This window comes from Nelumbo lutea, chromosome 1, assembly GCF_056320005.1.
Source record: "Nelumbo lutea isolate HS-2025 chromosome 1, American lotus-T2T, whole genome shotgun sequence".
Lineage (NCBI taxonomy): Eukaryota > Viridiplantae > Streptophyta > Magnoliopsida > Proteales > Nelumbonaceae > Nelumbo > Nelumbo lutea.
Window position 1 is genome coordinate 214413160 of NC_142684.1, and position 23043 is coordinate 214436202.

Genomic DNA, 23043 nt, shown 5'->3' on the forward strand with positions numbered 1-23043 from the left:
CTACAACTTAGCTTGCTTTTGAGCTCATGTGGGCTACACTCTAGGCTGTTATTTGGGCTAAAAAATGGGCCTTCCTTGCTGGGCCGAATTCTCCTCATAGCTAGGCTTTATTTTCTTGGGTTTTCTCAAGGAATTCACTTGCTCTTTTTGGGCCGAAGTGCTCTCTCTTGCTTCCACGACCGGGCTGGACTGAAATTGGTCTTTTTGAACCTTCTTTTCTTGCCTTTTTCCTTCCTTTTCTTGGATTGATTATCCCTGAACCTATTCTTAGCATTAAGCTAAATTAAGGCAAAAATTAATAAAACCGGCATAAAAATCCATGCTAAAGTCCTCAAAAATTATAGATAAATTGTAAGTTCATCAGTACATCAAAGACAATCCAATCCGACACCTAGTGCAATATCATAATCGAGTCTAGGGGTCGGGTGTAACTTTCCTGTTTTTCCCATCAATCTCCAAGGTCCAGGGCAATATTGGAAATCTGGTCCAGTTCAAAGATTCAATTAATCCTACATGGTATGTGCCTAGGGTCTCACCACGATAGCTGAGACAAGCTACCCCAACCGACTTGGTGGCACAACAGTGTTAGCCTTGTCAGGATATGTCTTCCCAGACTGACCCACTGGCTGTGAATATTTTAAACTAACACGAGTCTCATTAAGTGTCCAGTTTAAGGGTATTACACAGAAACATACCAAGGGAACATGAATCAAATATGCACTTTTATTCATTTACAATAAACTCATAAAGTACAGCATTTTGATTGAAGCTAAGGGCATACAAAACTGTCTAACAGCTTCCACTTGCACTTAGGTCCAACCAGGTACTAGCCAGAGTCCCATGCTCTCCACGTGTTCCTCAAACACTTTTTGTGATAGTGGCTTTGTCAATGGGTCTGCTACATTTTTCATTGACGCTTCCTTCTGAATCAGGATGTCCCCTCTACCAACAATCTCCCTCAATACATGGTACTTCCTCTCGATGTGCTTTGACTTCGAGTGTGCTCATGGCTCCATAGCCTAAGCAATAGCTCCATTGTTGTCACACAACAATGGGATGGGTGATGTGTTGAAAGAATGGTAGGATCTATCTAATGGACGCCAAGAAGGGAGCGGAATGGGGGATGAATTTCAAAAAATTTTCCTACCTTCTTCCAACTGGGAATCATATTCCCTAAATTTAGAATACTTTATTCAAGGGTCCTACTTGAACCATAAACAAACCAGATCTGAACCAAAAGGAAACAGGGAGGATTATACCTGATCCGGAGAAATAATATCTCCCAAAGTTGGTGTTCACACCCAAAGAAGTAACCAAGATCCGCTCCTGCTAAAGATGACACAGCTGTAGATGGAACGGAACCAGCAGGGTGCGTCCTACACACTGGATTCTTTACAAGAACCCTCTGGAAACCTTGAACACCGAATCCTTTTGTCTTTCTTGCAAGACTATTGTCAAGAACTGATTTCTTGACTTCCTGTTGCTGCAAAGATCCAATCTTCCAACAAGGAGTGGCGGCGGCTGGAGGAGGAGAAGTCCAGGGACGAAGAGGGCAGAACTGTCTCTTCTCTCTGGAGTTTGTGAGAGATCTGACCTCTGATTGCAGGATGTGTTTCTTGCTTCCTCAAACCCCCTAGTTCGAAATCTGATATTTCTGCTAGGGTTTTCTCCTCTTTCTTCTTGATTAAGAAACCTCCCAATATTTTTGGGAGTTATCCCAATCCGAATCAGTATTTGGATAGAGGTTAATCTTAATCCTATCTGCAGATTAAGTTAATCCTAGTTGGCCTTCTTTGTATGGCGTGGGACCCAAGCATTGATCTACACACCAGCCACATGGGTTCGGCCCAGCCTTTAAAACAAGGCCCAGCCGAATTCACTGAAAAACTCAATGAACCCCTTGAGTCCATCATATGGACCCAATGGGCCCAACACATACATTAAGTGGTCCCTGGGCCAAGCCATCTTATAAAAACCCAGGGACTGTGGGCAGGTGCAAGATTATCCCATCAGGTATTATCCTAAATGGTCTTACACTTAAAACCTTTTGCAAATCTTTTTGAAACTATACATATACATGTATGTATATATATATATATATATATTAATTTTGCAAAACAAAATTCCAACAATGAAATCAACTACCGGCAATTTGGTTTCCATCAGAGAGAGTGCATTTCGGATCATTACCATTGTCCGACAAAGGGGCTAATCCTATCACTATGACCACTCACTTAGATGAATTCTCAGACTGCCCCAACATGTCCAGGTTTTGACCCCCACTAAGGATCTCACTGATTGACACATCAAAGACAGCCCGATCCGACACCTAGTGATGTGTCATAATCGAGTCTTTGGGTCAGGTGTAACTTTCCAGTTTTGCCCATTTGTCTCCAAGGTCTAGGGCAATTCTGGAAATCTGGTCCAGTTCAAGGGTTCAAGCAATCCCTTACTGCATGTGCCTTGGGTCTTACCCTGATGGCCGAAACAAGCCATCCCAACACTTGGTGGCACATCAGTATCAGCCTTGGCAGGATAAATCTCCCCAGACTTATCCAATGGCTGTGAACATTTAAACTCACACAAGTTTCTACAAGTGTCCAGTTTTAGGATCTTACATAGAATTATACCAAACAATATGAATCAAACATGCACTTTAATTTATTTCCACTAAATAACAAAAGTACATCAAATCCGATTGAAGCTAAGGGCATACAAGACTGTCTAACAGCCCCCACTTGCACTTAGGTCCAATCTGGTACAAGCCAGAGTCCCATACTTTCCATGTGTTATTCAAACACCTTCTGTGTCAGTGGCTTAGTCAATGGGTCTACCACATTATCCGTTGATGCTACCTTCTAAATTAGGACGTCCCCTCTACCAACGATCTCCCGCAATACATGGTATTTCCTCTCAATGTGCTTTGACTTCGAGTGGGCCCAAGGCTCTTTAGCCTGGGCAATCGCTCCATTGTTGTCACACAACAACAGGATGGGTGATGTGCTGGACAAAATCACTCCCAATTCGTGTATGAATTTCTTCATCCACACGGCTTCCTTGGCAGCTTTAGGCGGCGTGTGTGGTAAGCAGATTCCAGGCTAACCCAGGGCAGGAGCATTGGACTGCTGTGAAGAACATACTTAAATACCTTCAAAGGACAAAAGAGTTTTGTCTAGTATTCGATATACCGATGCCGATTTCCAGTCGGATCTAGTGCAACGGCTTGAGCGCGTTAGCGCTCATGGAATTGCTTCTTTGTTGGTTAGGGCGCTGCTTACGTTTTTCAGCTGCATTGCACTGCCACATAAACAATGGATCCGCGACGGTTTGAGAAGAGGCATGCGTGATAATAGCGGAGCAGTGGACTTATACAACCCTGTCCTACTCTGCAACAGGGTTACAGACCTGCACAGGATCTGCTAATCCCGTTGCTTATGGGGCTATATTGTTACCAACCTTGACTATCAATAGAAGGCCAGACATAGGATTCGGGTGCTCAGAGATTCAATACATATGTCGACAATTGGCCATGAATGGCCTTATTATCTGCTAATCAAGAGAATGCCGACCACTACAACATATAAGGAAGCCAGGGGCTCACTCGCTCCTCGGTCTTTGGAGTCAATAGTGTTTGGTTCATTTCAGTAGCCCGAACGAGAGTCGACTTATTTCAGTGTAGGTCTTGTCGAGCCTGACTTCTCACCCTAAAATCAATGAGCTTCAAGTTGCCAACTAAAAGCTGAAAATTGCTGCTTTTGCTATTGATGTAAACGCGCAGGGCCCAGATAGCTTTTCTTGGAGAGCTTCAACTAACAGACACATCTTTTTCTTTTGGGGAGGGTACTCCGAGTAGTGGGTACCTCGTAGGACCTCGACCTGCCTACTCAGGTCTTGTATGGATATGCAGGAAGGGGTGCTCCTAGGTGTGTGTAGGGGGTGTGTTTGTTCGCGAGAATGGATTCCTCGTCAAGTCAGTTTGGGGGGTGTGGACACACTTGCGTGAATTCAGGTAATGGCTACAAGGGAGAAATCGAAAGGAAATTGTACCCGACCAGGGATGGACGTAAACTCATAAGCTACCGAGGGTAGGGATAATCGTCCAGGTCTTATTGTGAAACAAAAAATTGCAAATTGAGTAGGCAGTATTGAGTTGTTTTGTGATAATACAATTAAGCCGAGCTGCTGCCTTAACTAGAGATGTCATAGCTGCTTAGGAGTGTTGGTGTCCATCAAGCGGGAGGGAGCCTTAGAGATGAGGGCGCCCATCAAGCGCTTGATACAAATAAGCAAGTAAAAGACAAGTAGAAGCCAGTTAGAGACGAGTAGGCAGGGTACTAAGAAGCGAGTGTGGTATGTAAACAGGGACAGATCACATGGTTTTGTACTGGTCAGCTTTGGGCTGGAGATTGATGATTGGCTGGGAGTGAAGGTCGACGGAACAGGGAAGAAAAGGTTATTCGCTATTGGCTCACCCAGCAAGATACGGCGAAGCCAACAAGCGAGAAAACTATAGGGCGCTAACTTCCGACAGCACTCTACTTCCTAATCCAGAAATAAAGAGGAAGCGGAATGCTGTCTTGGGAGATCGAAGAGGAGTCGAACCTCCATTGCCTCAAAGGTGTTAGACAGTTTTGTATGCCCTTAGCTTCAATCAAAATTGATGTACTTTATGAGTTTATTGTAAATGAATAAAAGTACATATTTGATTCATGTTCCCTTGGTATGTTTCTGTGTATTACCCTTAAACTGGACACTTATTGAGACTCGTGTTAGTTTTGAATGTTCACAGCCAATGGGTCGGTCTGGGGAGACCTATCCTGACAAGGCTGACACTGTGGTGCCACCAAGTCGGTTGGGGTGGCTTGTCTCAGCTACCGGGGTGAGACCCTAGGCACATACAGTGTGGGATTAATTGAATCTTTGAACTGGACCAGATTTCCAGTATTGCCCTGGACCTTGGAGATTGATGGGAAAAACTAGAAAGTTACACCACCAATCAGTGTGATCCTTAGCGGGGGTCAAAACCTGGGTATGTTGGGACAATCCGAGAATTCATCTGAGTGGGTGATCATAGTGACAGGATCAGCCCCTTTGTCAGACAAAGGTAATGATCGGGGATGCACTCTCACTGTTGGAAACAAAGGCCGGCAGCCGATTTCAACCGTTGAAATTTGTTTTACAAAATATATTTTATATGAGATATAAAAGTATATATATTATGGTTTCTAAAATGTTTGCAAAAGGGTTTTAATTCCCGGGATCCATATAAGTGGAGAGTGCAGCACTGTTCCTTGCAGCCGAGGTTGAGGTCCTCTCTTGTCGGGCAGTGTATGATCATTATGGGCTGAGAGGTTAAGTGTAAGACCATTGAGGATAATACCTGATGGGCTAATCTTGCATCTGCCCACAGTCCCTGGGTGTTACAAGGTGGCTTGGCCCAGGGACCACTTAGGGTAAGTGTTGGGCCCATAGAGCCCATTTGATGGGTTTCAGGGGGTGCACTGTCTTTAACAGTTTATTCGACCAGGCCTTGTAACAAAGGCTGGGCCAAACCCATGTGGCTGATGTGTAGATCAATGCTTGGGTCCCACGCCATACAAGGAAGCCCAACTGGGCAGCAATTAGGAAGGTTAAGTGAGCACGTAAGCTTAATGGGCCTAAAGCCCATTTCGAACTGGGCTATTAATTTAGTTAATTAAAGGGGCGAATTCTGAGATGGATTAGCAGTTAGGATAGGGTCTTAATCCTATCCACTCAGAGAGTCCAGATCTAAATGTGATTCAGATCTAGAAACCTCCTAATAAGATTAAGATAAAGCTAATCTAATCTACAGATAAGATAAGGGTTTATCCTTATCATTAGAAGAGAAGGCTGATCCAAATATGATTTGGATAAGCACCTCCTAATGGGATTAGGAGCTGATCTTTTCAAGTTAACAAAAGAAGGAAGGGGGCGGCATCCTTGAGAGAGACCAAGAAACACATCAGATCCTCTTTAGTGCTGAAATCAAGAAGAGAGAATTCTGCACCCTGCGAATACTCTCTTGCCGCCTCCCTGCTCTTGCCGCCCTGTTTGCCAGTTTGATCTCTAGCTGTGGGAGAAGTCAAGATTGGATCTTGACATCAATTCTTTGAGAAAGGATTAAAAAGGGAGTTGTGCTCACGTTACATCCTGCTGTTTCTTGCGAAGGACAGAGTTCTTGGGGAAGAACACTGCTGATTCTGCTCCATCCTGCACTACACCATCTTCAGTGGGAGCAATCTTTTGATCCTTCCTTGGGCGTGAACACCTTCGTTGGGAGATATTGCTTCTTCGTATCAGGTATCATTCTCTCCCTTTCCTTTTGGTTCAGATCTGGTTCTGTTTAAGGTTCAAGATTTGTCCTTGAAAATATGATTTTCTAAATAGGGAATGTGATTCCCAGTTGAAGGGAGAGAAAAATTTTTGAAATTCACCCCTTATTCCGTAATCTTTGGGCATCCATGTGATGGATCTCTCAACCCTTCAGTGGAATCAGAGCCGCATGTTCAAATCTTGAACCATTCTGTTTCAGATCTGAACCTGCGCAATTAGGGAGAAGGTGTTCTACCCAATTTGTGCAGATTTGGTTTTGGGAAATCTGTTCCCAAAACAGTTGGGAAAATAATCTGAAATTAATTTTAAATAAATCTGATTATTATTTAGAATTGTTCTTTATAATTTTCTTGATTTATGGGCTGTTGGTACAAGAGGAGATCGAATTCTTGGTTTGCGCAGGGAACCTATGATTTTGCAGTTCTTGATTTATTTTGGGTCTATAAATATTTTTTTTTATTTTCTAGACTCAATGTATAGGTATTCAATCTGATGTAATTATTAATAGAAATAGGATTTCTATTTATTTTTATTTTGGATCAAAGATGGCGACGCAGAGAAGGAGATTTCGCAGATAAGAGAAATGCTATCTGCGATTTGCAGTTTGTGAAACTGCATTTTGTGATCTAACCTCTATTTTGTAGGAAGGATTGTGCGAATAGCTCTGTTTGACTGATTCATGTTTTTCCTTTTATCAGTATTTAATTTTAGATTATTTTCTTGAATTAAGAATTTAATTAAAAATCAAACACTAGACCCATTTGAACCATGATTGGTTCAAAACTGTTTGGACCAATTCTAGGGTTTAATCAAGGCTGAATGTCAGCCCTAGTTTCCCACTAATGGGCCTAAGGATTGATATTTAATTAAATGGTTAATTCGGCCCAGCCTGTAAAGGCCCAGTTTTAAATAGTTAAAACTGCAAAAGCCCATTTCAAAGGATAAAGCTATATGGGCCAAACTGGGTAACCCTAATTCAGCCCATATACCTAGATAATATTAATGGTTAATATTATGGAATTTTAACGGGCTTCCAACGGGCCTTACAGATAATTAATTGATTGGATCAATTTATCCCTGCATGTGATGTATGGATGTGTGATGTGCTGTGTACATGGGCCATAAGTACTTGGCCCATGCTCATTCGACAGTGGCTCTTGTGCACACCATGGCTGAATGCACATCATTGCCATGGTGTCCCTTTTGGTCATTGGATGACTTCCCTCAGTGGTGGGCCCCACACCTCATCAAGAGTTTGCGTGCGGAACCCTAGCCGATTTAAGGCCCACCGAAATCTGGCTTTATGAAAGTCAGTGGGAGCCACTTTGGTTTGACCTAAATCAAACTAGGGCGTAATTTTGTTCCCTCCAGCTAATATGAGTGCGTGTGATAGGGAGATTCATATGATGAACTCTCTAAAGGCCTTCCATCATTAGCATGAGGATGGGTCCTTTAGTAATGAGGTAACGCACCAGAAAATGGGCTATCCATTTGCTGTTGGGCTTGTCTGAGTGTTTCATAAGATGATAGGGGCGTCATAGACCGATGTGGGAGGGGCTTCACCAGAAAATGGGAACTCTCTCACGGTACCTTGGCATTCACGAATATGATGGGTAAGCACTAACTGGATAGAAAGGTTTACCTGAAAATGGCTCTGAACCTTGTCTGACAGAGGCCAAAGGGAAAACTCATATGATGAGTGGATGTGATCCTTCATAGAAAGGTGGTGGGGTTATGCAGCTGAAACAGTTGGCTCCATGCACCCTATATGATTTCCCACATTTCCAGAAACAACCCGTAGTCTCCGTCACTGAGAGAGGAGGGAAATCTCAGAGACGAATAAATGGAAATGGATCATAGATTAAAATCCATATCTATGAAATGAACATAAATCAAATTAGGTTGTGGACTGATGTTTGCTCTTTTATAAGAAAATGGCAAACGGATCTTTTGCAAAACTACTTGATGACAACAAGTTGAAGGGCCCAAACTATGCTGATTGGTACATGAACCTTATGCTGGTCCTAGCTTCTGAAAAGCTGGACAAAGTGGCAAAGAATCCTGCCCCGGAGCGTCCGGGTGATAGGGCTTCTGAGGCCCAAAGGAGAGACTATCAAGAATGGGAGGAGAAAAACTCCCTTGCCCGGTGTTACATCATTGCCTCCTTAGACAACCCGATACAGAGGCAGTTCGATCAGATCGAACTTAACAAAGACATATTGGACAGTCTCAGGACAATGTATGAAGAGCAGAATCGTTCTACTTGACAAAAGGTCTTGAAACAGTTCATGACCGCTCAAATGTCCAAGGGTCAACAAGTTCACGACCATTGTCTTCGGATGATGGGATACATCAACGAACTGGAGGCTCTTGGATCCGGGCTGGACCTTGCTACCCAGATAGATGCTATCCTTAACTCTTTGCCTCCTTCCTTTAATCCGTTCATCATGAACTATAACATGAACAAGCTGAATGTCAGCTTACAAGAGCTCAGCAATATGTTGCAAAGAGCTGAAGAACTGTTTAGAAAGGATGAGCCTAAAGCCATGCTTGTTGAAGCTGGCAAGACAGGCAAGAGAAAGAGGAAGGCAAAGAAGCCTCAGAAGAAAGCCACTAAGAGTAAGAAGCAGAAGAAAGACAAAGCATCGGATGCCTGTCACTTCTGAAAGAAGACTGGCCACTGGAAAAGGAATTGTCCTACCTACCTGGAATCCAAGAAAGGTAACTTCAAAACTTGTGTTATAGAAACCAATTTGTTGGTAGCTTCTGCTTCCTGGTGTATTGACTTCGGGGCTTCGACTCATGCTTGTAACTCACTGCAGGGGTTCAAGGTAAGCAGAAGGTTGAGTGAAGGAGAAGTCACACTCTTCTTGGGGACTACTGCAACTGTTGCAGCCGCGACCTTAGGAACCGTGGAATTAATTTTTAGAGGAATAATTGTACTGAAAAACTGTCTTTATGTACAAAATTTAAGGAGAAATTTGATTTCTGTCTCAAAACTGTGTGCAGATGGTTATTCTGTCTTCTTTAGTAATACGATTACTTTTAAAAGAAACAACAGATTCATCGCATACGGGGAACTGGAGAACGGTCTCTATGTTCTATATCCTTCTCTAGAAACTAACATAACCGAAACTACATCGGCTAAAATCCCTAAGAAGAGAGCTCGTGATACAGTTAATCCCACGTGTCTGTGGCATTATCGACTTGGCCACATCGGTGTTGACCGAATCACAAGGTTGGTAAAGGATGGTCCTTTGGATTTTCTAACTATAGAAGATCTTTCCACTTGTGAGCCTTGCCTACAAGGCAAGATGACGAAATGGCCATTTGACGGTAAGCCTGAAAGATGTACGGGCACACTTGACCTAATACATACTGATGTATGTGGTCCCCTGAGTGTTAGGACATGAAATCAACACGTGTATTTCATCACCTTCACAGATGATTTTTCACGATACGGTTACGTGTACCTAATGAGACACAAGTCTGAATCCTTTGAAAAGTTCAAAGAGTTTAGACAAGAGGTCAAGAAACAATTAGGGAGAGAAATTAAGGCCCTTCGATCAGATCGTGGTAGTGAGTATCTCTCTGACGAATTCAGGGACTACTTAAAGGACAATGGGATAGTATCACAATTAGCTCCTCCTGCTACACCACAACTTAACGGTGTTTCGGAGAGGAGGAATAGGACCTTATTGGATATGGTCCGGTCGCTTCTCATACACTCAGAGTTACCCACATCCTTTTGGGGTTACGCATTAGAGACTGCGGTTTATGTGCTGAATCGGGTTCCAACCAAATCGGTTCCGAATACTCCATATGAACTTTGGACCGGAAAGAAACCAAGTGTCAGACACTTGAAGATTTGGGGTTGTCCAGCACACGTTAAGAGAATGAGTGCAGACAAGTTGGAATCCAAGACCAGCCGTTGCCTATTTGTAGGCTACCCAAAAGGCTTTGTAGGTTACCTATTCTATGACCCAAGTGAGCAGAAAGTGTTCTGCAGTCGTAACGCGCAATTCTTGGAAACCGACTATATCCTGGACACCCATCGTCAAGAAGTTGTTCTTGATGAGGAGAGCTCAAGAGCAGTGGGAGATGTCCCTCAAGTTCCAGGTAGTGACTAACCTAGAAGATCCACTCGAGAATCCAGGCCACCAGTCCGTTAAGGTTATGACTAGGATAGTTACCTGGTGGAAACCTTGACTAGTGAGGAGGATCCCGTGACTTACATGGAAGCTATGTTGGACATAGATTCCCAGAAGTGGGTGGAGGCCATGAGAGCAGAGATGGACTAAATGGAGACCAATGGAGTCTGGACTCTAGTAGAACCACCCTTCGGGGTAAAAGCAATCGGTTGCAAATGGATTTACAAGAGGAAGAAGGGCCCCGATGGTAAGGTTGAGACCTTCAAGGCTCGTCTGGTGGCAAAAAGGTACACTCAGAAAGAGGGCATCGATTATGAGGAAACCTTTTCGCCTGTGGCCATGCTTAAATCCATTAGGATCCTGCTAGCTGTAGCAGCATACCATGATTATGAGATTTGGCAAATGGATGTCAAAACTGCATTCCTGAATGGAGATCTTACTAAAGATATCTATATGCAGCAGCCGCAAGGCTTCATTGCTACAGGTCAGGAAAACATGGTATGTAAACTTAATAGATCCATTTATGGACTTAAGCAAGCTTCTAGAAGTTGGAACATCCGTTTTGACTCTGCCGTCAAATCGTTTGACTTCGAGCAAAATTCGAATGAACCCTGTGTCTACAGGAAGTACAGTGGAGATAAGATTACCTTCTTGGTTCTGTATGTAGATGACATTCTACTCATTGGGAATGATGTAGGTATGTTAACTACGGTGAAAGTATGGTTATCACAACAATTCTCCATGAAAGATCTTGGAGAAGCCTCCTATATACTGGGTCTTCGACTCTATAGAAATTGATCGAAGCGGATAATAGGATTATCCCAATCTACCTACATTGACAAAATAGTCAAAAGATACAGCATGGAAAACTCCAAGAAAGGAAATGTTCCTTTCAGGCATGGAGTCACTCTCTCCAAGAAGATGTTTCCCAAGACTTCTGAGGAGATTGATGGCATGAAAGACGTTCCCTATGCCTCTGCCATAGGGAGCATCATGTATGCCATGCTGTGCACTCGTCCTGACATAGCTCAGGCAGGGAGTGTAGTAAGCAGATTTCAGGCCAACCCAGGGTAGGAGCATTGGACTGCTGTGAAAAACATACTTAAGTACCTTCGAAGGACAAAAGAGTTTTGTCTAGTATTCGACGGTAGCTCACTACAGATCCAAGGGTATACAGATGCCGATTTCCAGTCAGACCCAGATGATAGAAAGTCTACATCTGGATATGTTTTCACGATAGGATCGTGTGCTGTTTGCTGGAAAAGCAGCAAACAGGGGTCCACTGCAGACTCCACGACCAAGGCCGAGTACATTGCCGCAAGTGAGGCTGCCAAAGAATCCGTATGGATGAAGAAGTTCATTCATGAGTTGGGAGTAGTTCCGTCCGACACATCACCCACCCCATTGTTGTGTGACAACAATGGAGCCATTGCTCAGGCTAAGGAGCCACGAGCCCACTCGAAGTCGAAGCACATCGAGAGGAAGTACCACGTACTGCGGGAGATTGTTGGTAGAGGGGACATCCTGATTCAGGAGGTAGCGTCATCGGATAATGTAGCAGACCCATTGACAAAGCCACTATCACAGAAAGTGTTTGAGAAACACGTGGAAAGCATGGGACTCCGGCTAGTACCTAATTGGACCTAAGTGCAAGTGGGAGCTGTTAGACAGTTTTGTATGCCCTTAGCTTCAATCAAAATTGATGTACTTTATGAGTTTATTGTAAATGAATAAAAGTACATATTTGATTCATGTTCCCTCGGTATGTTTCTGTGTATTACCCTTAAACTGGACACTTATTCAGACTCGTGTTAGTTTTGAATGTTCACAGCCAGTGGGTCGGTCTGGGGAGACCTATCCTGACAAGGCTGACACTGTGGTGCCACCAAGTCGGTTGGGGTGGCTTGTCTCAGCTACCGGGGTGAGACCCTAGGCATATACAGTGTGGGATTAATTGAATTTTTGAACTGGACCAGATTTCCAGTATTGCCCTGGACCTTGGAGATTGATGGGCAAAACTGGAAAGTTACACCCGACCTCTAGACTCGATTATGATACTGCACTAGGCGTCGGATCGGGTTGTCTTTGATTTACCAATCAGTTACACCCGACCTCTAGACTCGATTGATGGGCAAAACCTGGGTATGTTGGGACAATCCGAGAATTCATCTAAGTGGGTGATCATAGTGACAGGATCAACCCCTTTGTCGGACAAAGGTAATGATCGGGGATGCACTCTCGCTGTTGGAAACCAAGACTGCCAGCAGACAATTAATGTCCGACTGCCGGCAGTCGGACAAAGTATATATATTATGGTTTCTAAAATGTTTGCAAAAGGGTTTTAATTCCTGGGATCCATATAAGTGGAGAGTGCAACACTGTTCCTTGCAGTCGAGGGAGAGGTCCTCTTTTGTCGGGCAGTGTATGATCATTATGGGCTAAGAGGTTAAGTGTAAGACCATTGAGGATAATACCTGATGGGCTAATCTTGCATCTGCCCACAGCCCTGGGTGTTACAAGGTGGCTTGGCCCAGGGACCATTTAGGGTAAGTGTTGGGCCCATAGAGCCCATTTGATGGGTTTCAGGGGGTGCACTGTCTTTAACAGTGTATTCGACCAGGCCTTGTAACAAAGGCTGGGCCGAACCCATGTGGCTGATGTGTAGATCAATGCTTGGGTCCCACGCCATACAAGGAAGCCCAATTGGGCAGCAGTTAGGAAGGTTAAGTGAGCACATAAGCTTAATGGGCCTAAAGCCCATTTCAAACTGGGCTATTAATTTAGTTAATTAAAGGGGCAAATTCTGAGATGGATTAGCAGTTAGGATAGGGTCTTAATCCTATCCACTCAGAGAGTCCAGATCTGAATGTGATTCAGATCTAGAAACCTCATAATAAGATTAGGATAAAGCTAATCTAATCTGCAGATAATATAATGGTTTATCCTTATCATTAGAAGAGAAGGCTGATCTAAATATGATTTGGATAAGCACCTCCTAATGGGATTAGGAGCTGATCTTTTCAAGTTAACAAAAGAAGGAAGGGGGCGGCAGCTGATGAACTTACAATTTATCTATAATTTTTTGAGGACTTTAGCATGGATTTTTATGCCAGTTTTATTAATTTTTGCCTTAATTTAGCTTAATGCTAAGAATAAGTTCAGGGATAATTAATCCAAGAAAAGGAAGAAAAAAGGCAAGAAAAGAAGGTTCAAAAAGACCAATTTCAGTCCAGCCCGGTCGTGGAAGCAAGAGAGAGCACTTTGGCCCAAGAAGAGCAAGTGAATTCCTTGAGAAAACCCAAGAAAATAAAGCCTAGCTATAAATAGTATTCGGCCCAGCAAGGAAGGCCCATTCTCAGCCCAAAAGAGCAGCTCAATGTATAGCTATCATGTGCTAAGAGAGAGCCTAAGTGCAGCCCAAATAGCAGCCCTTAGGAGGCTTTCAAGAGAGCTCTAGAAAGTTCAAGAAAGGGGTGTAATACACCCCATTCTAGAGGCTTCAAGAAGGGGAGGGAGCCCCCTTGAAAAACTATATAAGGAGGCCTCTAGGAGGGGGGAGAGGTGTTCAATTGCTTGAGAGGAAGGCTCTCCCACTCTTAGTGGTTCGGCCACCTTGAGAGAAGAGAAGAGAAGAAGGCTAGGCGCAAGGAAGAAGAAGAAGAAGGGCTGAAGGAAGTTCAAGACAAGCAAGCTAAAAGAGAAGATGAGTTCGAATTGAGGGTTTGTGATTCAAAGATATTTTATAATAAATCAATTGTAGTTTCATTCTCTTTTGATTCGAATTCAGTTTCTTTGTTATATTTTCTTTCTTCTTTCTCCTTTTTTCCATTCTTCCTTGATGTATTTCAGCTTGTAAAATTTCAGTTCAGCAATCTAATTCTTTTTTATTCATTCAAATGGTCATGAATTGTACTTGAAGTTTCGTGAATAAGAGGTGTTCAATTGCTTGAGAGGAAGGCTCTCCCACTCTTAGAGGTTCGGCCACCTTGAGAGAAGAGAAGAGAAGAAGGCTAGGCGCAAGGAAGAAGAAGAAGAAGGGCTGAAGGAAGTTCAAGACAAGCAAGCTAGAAGAGAAGGTGAGTTCGAATTGAGGGTTTGTGATTCAAAGATATTTTGTAATAAATCAATTGTAGTTTCATTCTCTTTTGATTCGAATTCAGTTTCTTTGTTATATTTTCTTTCTTCTTTCTCCTTTTTTCCATTCTTCCTTGATGTATTTCAGCTTGTAAAATTTCAGTTCAGCAATCTAATTCTTTTTTATTCATTCAAATGGTCATGAATTGTACTTGAAGTTTCGTTAATTCGGCCAACTAACCTTCAAAACTCAGATCTGAATTCTCAGATCTGAGATTACAAGATCTGAATTGCTTGAAAGAGAATTCAGATTTGCAATTTTCAGATTGACCGAATTAATCTACAGCTTGGAATTCCTAGAGTGCTTGAGAGAGACTCTAGGAATTCAGATCTACTACTCAAGAACTGAATTGAGTGCAAGGTTAGAGATAACTTGCACAATTCAGTTGGTGATCAAATCAGATTTGAATTGATGCCTTACAAGTGTTTGAAGAAATGCATGCATGGGGATTAGATTCTTGCTAGATATAGAAGAACCGTCACTCATGCATAGGATGAACATGCGCTTGAGAGAGGCTGTTCATGACCTTGGGGTTTCACCAAACCAAGGCTCAATCATGATTTATTCGAATGATCCAAATTGATAGATTGCTGAATTCTGAGATTGACATTTACTGCTTACTCTTCTAACTTGATTTGAAGGCAATTGAGCCAATGATTTAGATAGATTTTAATTTAGGATTTTTTAGCTTTCATTAAAGTTTTAATTTATTTGTTGATCAGATAAGAAGTGATCAATTTAGTATTGGTAATTGTTTCCTAAATCCTTGTGGGAACGATACTTCACTCAATACTTTATTACTTGAACGGCTAGTGCACTTGCTAGTGTCACAATGAGCCACACATCAAGTTTTTGGCGCCGTTGCCGGGTATTTAGGGAAACAATATTAGGAAACATTGAGCATTCTTAATCTGATCTCATTCAGCATTGCATTCATAGTTGGGTTAATTTGCTAACTTTTTCATTTCAGCTTGGACTGCAACTGCTGTACTACTGTAATTGTGTTTTAGTAGATACTTTCTCTTCCCTGTTTCAGTTTAATTTTAATAAAGGGAGACCTGTTTTCCTTTCTATCTTGAAGTTATTGTCTTCTAAAAGAAAAAAAAATTGAAAACATGAGTGTTGCAAATCTGAGTTGCATTCGGCACTCAGATGTGCTATAGCAGAACTGCAATACTCAACAAAAAAAAAAAAATCTGTTCTCAGCCCTTTATTATTCTTTTCTTTCATTACAAAAAGAAAAAAATATATATATTTAGATAGTGAAAAAAAAGAGAGAGAGAGAGAGAACCATATAACCGAAAGAATGGAAACCAAGGATTCAGATCAGAACTCATATCTGAGTTCAGATCTGAGTTCCCTTGAACTCAGACCTGAACTGATATAAATTCAAAGGGTAATTGGGGGTTATCTTCACCCCAATACACCCTAGAACAAATCTGCTATCTCTATAAAACAATTGGATAGCATTGGGTAAAGAAATTCAGATCTGAAATCACCCAGATCTAAACTGGGACTGTGAACAGAGCAGGATAGAGGGCAGACTTTGCAATGTTAGATAACTTGTACTATGATTTTTTTTTTTTTGAGCTGTTTTGGTTGAGAAAAAGTGTGTTTATTTTGAGGAAAAGAATAGCATGAGAGCTTTCAGATCTGAACTTCAAATCTGACTTTCAGATCTGAAACTCAAATCTGAATTTCAGATCTGAAACTCAAATCTGCTAGATTCAGATCTGAGTTCAGCTAATTGTAGGTCTGCATTCTGCTAGGTTCAGATCTGAGTTCATCTGAACTCAGACCTGAGCCTACTCAATTATGACTGATATTTTGATACATCAGACTTGTCTCATGGCTGAAAATGTAGCAAAGAATGAAAGAAATTTGATGTGAACTCAGACTTGGGGTCAGATCTGAGTTCAGTTGGTTGCAAATCTGCTAGGTTCAGATCTGAGTTCATCTGAACTCAGACCTGAACCTACTCAATTCTGATGAGAATTTGGCACCCCATTCACAATGTGAGATATCAGATTAGCTTCAGGGATCAAAGGGTAGCAAGGAATGAAAAATATTTGAAAGAATGATATGTAAGCCTTCAGATCTGAACCTCAGATTTGAGCTCAGATTTGAGCTCAGCTAGTTGCAAATCTGAATGCATGTGGGTTCAGATTTGAGTTCATCTGAACTCAAACCTGAACCCACTCTATTCTGATGTGAATTCGGGTAGTAACAGCACCATTTGATGCATCAGACTTGCCTCATTGATGAAATATAAGCCATGAATGGTAAAATCAGATCTGAATTACATGAGAATCTGAGGCAGTATGAGTACATGATCTGAAATTTCTTTGAACTTGATGTTTTGTTATCTTTTAAATCTCCTGCACCCGATCTGAATTGATGTTTGGATTAGATCTCTTGCAGCAGTCAACAATACCAAACATTGCAGATCTGATTTTTTAGGTCTTAGCAAGTGTTTGATATGCATAAGCTATACAGGTTTGAGCTTCAAATGTAGAGCTTAAAATCCTTAAACCAAGCCTAACTCTGATATCAGCCCTAACGCATCACAGATTTGGTAGATGTATATTGCAGTGTATACCAATGAGTGTGTATGAGATATACAGCTCAGATCTGAATTATTATTTGTTAATTTCTCTGGACTAACAATACCAAAGACTTGTAGATCTGAACTCAACTAAATTGGGTCTGAATTCAGATGTTGCAATCGATGGATGTAGATAAAGGAACCTTGAATAAGATGATTGGTTTAAATCTGCTTTTAGTATAATCGGCTTCATTTATTCATGATAGGATGTAGGTTTTTATATTCCAATAATTCACTTTACATTTTCAGTGTGATAGGATTAGTTATTTATTTTCTTTTGTGAATATTGGCCTTTTTATTGCTTTGACCTTAACAGTTTATGACAAGCAGACCTGAACTGGAAGAGATCCTTTATGACCCAGAGATTGAACGGACTCTCCGTGTCCGTTTAAGAGCTGCTAGGAAAGTCAGACAAGAAGCACAAGAAGCTCAAGAAGCTCAAGAAATGGCTGAGCAGAGGATTATGATGGACTATGCCAAACCCACTCTCACTGGAGCTGCCTCCAGCATTATCAGGCCCAATATTGCTGCTAACAACTTTGAGATCAAACCTGCCATCATACAAATGATTCAAAACACGGTGCAATTCTGTGGATTGGCCCACGAAGATCCCAATGCACACATTTCTAACTTTTTAGAAATTTGTGACACCTTCAAACACAATGGGGTAAGTGATGACGCCATTAGGTTGAGGTTATTCCCATTTTCTTTGAAGGATAAAGCCAAAGCATGGCTGAATTCATTACCGGCAGGATCAATAGCTACGTGGGACGAAATGGCTAGCCGTTTTCTCTCTAAATATTTTCCCCCTTCTAAAACTGCTAAAATGAGGAATGACATCACTACTTTTTTCCAGCAAGAGGGGGAATCTTTATATGAGTCATGGGAACGATACAAGGAGCTGTTAAGGAGAGTTCCTCACCATGGCCTCCCCATTTGGCTACAAGTGTAGACTTTCTATAATGGTCTTACTGACTCAAATAAGACCATATTAGATGCTGCAGCCGGAGGATTCATAAATAATAAAACTCCTGAGGTTGCCCATGCACTTATTGAGGAAATGGCAGCCAACAACTATCAATGGCATTCGGAAAGAACTCAAACTAGGAAGCAGCAAGGCTTGCATAATGTAGACACTTATACAACACTATCTGCACAAATAGGAGCACTCAGTAAGAAAATAGATGAAATGCATATAGCTGCCATGCATGTGCAGCCTCTTAATTGTGAATTGTGTGGGGGAGGCCACATCAGTACAGACTGCCAAGTTGGCAATCAGTTCAGACCATCTACTGAACAAGTTGACTATGTCAGCAATTCGTCAAGACAGCAGGGTTACCAGAGTCACCATACTTTTCATCCAAGATGGAGGGGACATTCAAACCAGTCCTGGCCAAATCAGCATACTTCCAAGCCGTTCCACCAGACTTATCATCAGCCTGAACCAAAATCCAATTTGAAGGAACTGATGACAAAATTTATAGCAGGTGCAGAAACTAGGTTCCAGAACCAGGAAGCCTCAATCAAAAACCTGGAAAACCAAGTGGGGCAATTGGCACAATTAATCTCTTCCAGAGTGCTGGGAACTCTTCCAAGCAACACTGAAGTGAATCCACGAGAGCAGGTGCAAGCTATTACCTTAAGGAGTGGAAAAGAGTTGCCTGAGGTAGAAAAGAAGAATTGGACTGAACCCAAGGCAGAAACAAGTCTTGGGACCAGACAACAGAAGACGGAACAACCAGAAGCACAACAAGGGATGCACCAACAACCACAAGTTCCATTCCCTAACAGGCTGAAGCAACAAAAATTGGAGAAGGAATTTGGTAAGTTTCTTGAAATATTTAAAAGTTTACATATTAATATTCCTTTTGCTGATGCTTTAGCCCAGATGCCACACTATGCAAGGTTTTTGAAGGAATTATTGGCAAACAAAAGGAAACTGGGAGATGTGGCTACAGTTGCCTTAAATGAGGAATGTTCTGCTATCCTTCTGAACAAGCTGCCTCAGAAACTCAAAGATCCAGAGAGTTTCACTATTCCTTGTACCATTGGCAGTTTAAAAATTGAAAAAGCTTTATGTGACCTGGGAGCTAGCATCAACTTAATGCCATATTCTATCTTCAAGAAATTGGGGTTGAATGAACCCCAACCCACTAGAGTGGCATTACAATTGGCTGATAGATCCATTAGACATCCTAGGGGGATCATAGAAGATGTGTTAGTTAAAGTTGACAAATTCATTTTTCCAGTTGATTTCATTGTGTTAGACATGCAAGAAGATGTGGAGGTCCCGCTTATCCTAGGGAGACCTTTCCTGGCTACCGGGAAAGCAATGATTGATGTCCAACAAGGACAACTCAGCCTTAGGATACAAGATGAGGAGATAATTTTTAAAATGTCTAATGCTATGAAACATGCACCCTCTAGTGATGATTCTTGTTTTATGATTGATGCCATTGAATTGACAATTGATGAATGCTTCCAGGTAAGTAGAATAACTGATCCTCTTGAACTCTGCCTCTAGCAGGGAGAACTTGAAGAAGGAGAAAATGAAAAAATAAACCTCATGATAGCATACCTGAACGATAAGCCTCAATTCAAGGGAAAGGGGTTTCTTAAATTAGAGAACTTAGGCAAATTGCCTGGACCATCAGGTAAGCCATCACCCCAAGAACCCCCCACCCTTGAACTGAAGCAATTACCATCCCATTTAGAGTATGCTTTCCTTGAGGAACCATCAGATCTCTCCGTGATAATTTCCGCAGCGCTGAATCCCTTACAAAGAGAAAAATTATTAAGAGTGCTGCGGGAACACAAAAATGCTATAGCTTGGAAGGTAGAAGATATCAAAGGCATTAATCCATCAATCTGCACTCACAGAATTTTGATGGAAGAGGACAGCAAGCCTTCCGTTCAACCCCAAAGGCGCCTGAACCCCAACATGAAAGAAGTGGTAAAGGCTGAAATAATTAAGTTGTTAGATGCTGGGATCATTTATCCTATTTCTGATAGTTCTTGGGTAAGCCCTATGCAAGTTGTGCCCAAAAAAGGGGGTACGACTGTTGTTCCAAATGAGAAAAAATGAACTCATCCCTACTAGAACCGTCACCGGATGGCGTGTGTGTATTGACTATAGAAAATTAAATGAAGCCACCCGGAAGGACCATTTCCCTCTCCCATTTATGGATCAAATGTTGGAGAGGCTAGCCGGGCATGAGTATTATTGTTTCTTGGATGGATATTCAAGGTATAACCAGATACCAATTGCACCAGAAGATCAAGAAAAGACCACTTTTACTTGCCCATATGGAACCTTTGCATACCGAAGGATGCCCTTTGGGTTATGCAATGCCCCAGCAACCTTTCAGCGATGTATGATGTCTATATTTTCTTATATGGTTGAAAAATTTATTGAGATCTTCATGGATGATTTTTCAGTTTTTGGCTCTTCGTTTGATGCATGTTTGAATAATCTGGAACAGGTGCTTACTAGATGTAAAGAAACACATCTTGTGTTGAATTGGGAGAAATGTCATTTTATGGTGCAAGAAGGCATAGTGCTTGGACACAAGATCTCTCAAAGAGGTATAGAAGTCGACAAGGCCAAGGTGGAGGCAATTGAAAAATTGCCAACCCCAACATCTGTTCGTTCTTTGAGAAGTTTCTTAGGACATGTCGGATTCTATAGGAGGTTTATTAAGGATTTCTCAAAAATTTCCAAGCCATTATCTACCTTGCTTCAGAAAGAAGTGTCTTTTTAATTTTCAACTGAATGCCTTCATACTTTCAACATCTTGAAAGACAAATTGATCTATGCACCTATCATGGTAGCACCAGATTGGACCCTCCCATTTGAATTAATGTGTGATGCGAGTGATTTTGCTATAGGAGCTGTTTTAGGACAAAGAATGAACAAACATTTTCAGCCAATTTACTATGCTAGCAGAACCTTGACTGGACCCCAACTCAATTACACCACCACGGAAAAGGAGCTGCTAGCAGTAATATTTGCACTTGATAAGTTTCGTTCATATCTGATATTATCCAAGGTTGTTGTCTACACAGATCACTCGGCATTAAGGCACTTGCTTACCAAGCAAAACTCAAAACCAAGATTGATCAGGTGGATCCTTTTATTGCAAGAGTTTGACATTGAGATTAGAGACATGAAGGGTGCTGCAAACCTGGCTGCTGACCATCTCTCCCGGTTGGACACGGGAAGCTCAAAAGAGGAGATAACCAGCAACATTCGAGAAGAATTTCCAGATGAGCAGTTGTACTCAATACAGAAATACTCATATCCTTGGTATGCTGATTTTGCTAATTATCTAGCTGCACAAGTCCTTCCTCCTAACCTTTCATATCAACAGAAAAAGAAATTCCTTTCTGATGTAAAATACTATCTGTGGGAGGAGCCCTTTTTGTATAAATTGTGTGCGAATCAGATCATAAGGAGATGTGTCCCCGAGGAGGAGATGGAGTCGGTACTCCAATTTTGCCATGATAAAGAAGCAGGAGGTCATTTTGGAGCTAGTCGCACTGCAGCCAAGGTTTTGCAATCAGGTTTTTATTGGCCCACATTTTTCAAAGATGCCCATAGGTATGTGCCCACATGTGACAAATGCCAAAGATCGGGAAACATTTCCCAACGGAATGAAATGCCCCTTTCCAATATTTTAATCTGTGAAATCTTTGATGTTTGGGGTATAGATTTCATGGGACCTTTCCCGAATTCTTTTGGGAATAAGTACATCCTCGTTGCAGTTGACTATGTATCCAAATGGGTAGAAGCCATGGCTTTACCCACAAATGACTCAAGAAGGGTGGTACACTTCCTAAAGAAGCTATTCTCCCGATTTGGCACTCCGTGAGCTATAATTAGTGATAGGGGAACTCACTTCTGCAATAGCCAATTTGAGAGGTTAATGCAGAAATATGGAATTACACATAAATTAGCTACCCCTTATCACCCTCAAACTAGTGGCCAAGTGGAGTTGGCTAACAGGGAACTCAAAAGAATTCTGGAAAAGACCGTAGCATCTGCCAGAAAAGATTGGTCCATCAAATTAAATGATGCATTATGGGCATACAGAACTGCATTTAAGACACCCATTGGCATGTCCCCCTACAGATTGGTCTTTGGTAAAGCATGCCATTTACCAGTTGAATTAGAACACAAGGCCTATTGGGCTCTTAAATTCTTAAATTTTGACATTCAGGCCATAGGGGCTAAAAGGCGGTTGCAATTGAATGAATTGGATGAATTCAGACTTACCACCTATGAGAATGCCAAAGTTTATAAAGAAAGAATAAAAAACTGGCATGATAAGAACTTGCTGAGACGGGACTTTTATGTAGGCCAATAGGTATTGTTATATAATTCCCGTCTCCGCTTGTTTCCAGGTAAGCTGAGATCCAGGTGGTCTGGACCCTTTACCATTTCACAGATTTTTCCCCATGGGGCTATAGAACTCACCCACCCGGTTCAAGGCACGTTTAAAGTAAATGGTCAGCGCCTGAAACCATATTTAATGGGCGGTACTGTACCCCCTCCATCCACTATTTATCTTGATAACCAATAATCTTTTATGCTTGCTCATGAACAGGTTAAGGAATCTTTTTGTCATTTATCTTTTTAGAATATTAGTTAGTAAAATAAAGATCTTTTTCTCAAAATTCCAATTCTTTAAGGACTCAGTTCATCCTTTTCTTTTCTTCAGTTTACTCTAGCAAGTGTGATCCCCTAACACTACGAACATTGAGGACAATGTTCATCTTAAGTGTGGGGGAGTGAGCCC

At 41.8% G+C, this 23043-nt stretch overlaps 1 non-coding gene across 1 annotated transcript; it reads right to left on the reverse strand.

Annotated features, from left to right (window-relative positions):
• Window positions 1-18068: 18068 nt before the first annotated feature.
• Window positions 18069-18175, reverse strand: LOC148880897 (small nucleolar RNA R71). The gene has a single exon (XR_016106165.1). It is a non-coding gene; the product is annotated as a small nucleolar RNA R71 (small nucleolar RNA).
• Window positions 18176-23043: the final 4868 nt, after the last annotated feature.